Source organism: Ixodes scapularis, unplaced genomic scaffold, assembly GCF_016920785.2.
Source record: "Ixodes scapularis isolate PalLabHiFi unplaced genomic scaffold, ASM1692078v2 PGA_scaffold10__122_contigs__length_95168666, whole genome shotgun sequence".
In the NCBI taxonomy this organism is placed as follows: domain Eukaryota; kingdom Metazoa; phylum Arthropoda; class Arachnida; order Ixodida; family Ixodidae; genus Ixodes; species Ixodes scapularis.
In genome coordinates, this window is record NW_024609836.1 from 44516750 (window position 1) to 44518037 (window position 1288).

Here is a 1288-nt window from a genome sequence, read left to right on the forward strand (position 1 = left end):
TTTACAAATCATTTAATATCACTTACATCACTGACATAGTTTTATATAGTGTGTTCGTTTTATTATGTTCCCCTTGGCTTGATTGAACTGTGTATTTTAGTGAGGACAGTTTGTTATACTTGGCCTTGAAATTGCCATCTTTCACCCCACTGGAAATGGAGAGGTCCCTGGTTCGATACCAGGACCGGGCGGATTTTTTAGTCACCTAGCTATGTTTGGTGATTCCTGTTTCTCTTTTGTCCCCCCTTGTTCCCCTTCTCCATGGATTATTATCATTATTCCTGTCCAGCTCGCTTGCACCTTTGAATTAATTGCATTATCGTCATCTCTGACGTGATTTTCAAACACAGAATAACAAACATTTGGTCTGAAAACAATTACCCTTTTTCGTTAGCATGTTTTGAAATAATGCTCATGAGCAAAACTGGACGTTGGCAGCACTACTTCACGTCCGAACGAATAAAAGCAGGTAGGACATGGGAGAAAACACAAAACTATTTCGAATTTCGCACATCCTAATGTGCAACTGGATTTGTACTATTTGCGCCCATTTTCTTCTCGCAGTTTTGAGGCCAGTTGTGCACGCCATCATAGCTCCCATCCAGTGTCGGCTTGGTTTGAAACGACGAGTGATCTGTTTTCGAAGATGTATTTCAAATCTCCACTGCTAAGCGCAAGTATCCTCGCCCTTTCGACAAAGGGCGCGGCGCAGGAGGGAAATAAATCATCCTTGTGTTGCTGCTCCTGGGCAACGCTGGGCATCTAAAGGTCAACACGCCATCGTTCCTGACTAACACAGGTGCAGGCAGAAGTCACGGGTATTGCTACATGTGACATTTTCGAGAATGAAATTGATAAAGAAAATCTAACTCTGTGACCTTCTCGCAAGACTGCTTCGATTATCTACGCTCGCATTATGTTCTGCCCCACGTGCTTCACTTGGCCGCACAAGTATGAAATGAAGAAGGGTGGAAGCGCGTAGGAATAAGAAATTGCACTTAGCGAAAAAGAAAATATGAATATCGTCTCTCTGAGCCTGGAATATGCTTGCCTTTAATTGCTTTGTTTTACTACACACCCGAGGTGTGTTTTGTGTGCCTCGAGCAGTGTTGGACGAAATACTCGATAAAAGTATTTAAGTTACTAAATACCTGCTTCATAAAGTATTTAAATACTACTCATGTTACTTTCACTGTAAAGTAGGTTGAGTAGAGTACAAATACTGAGAAAGGTAATTCAATTATTTTTGAAAATACCTCCGCATTGCGTAATTTGTACCGAATCAGCG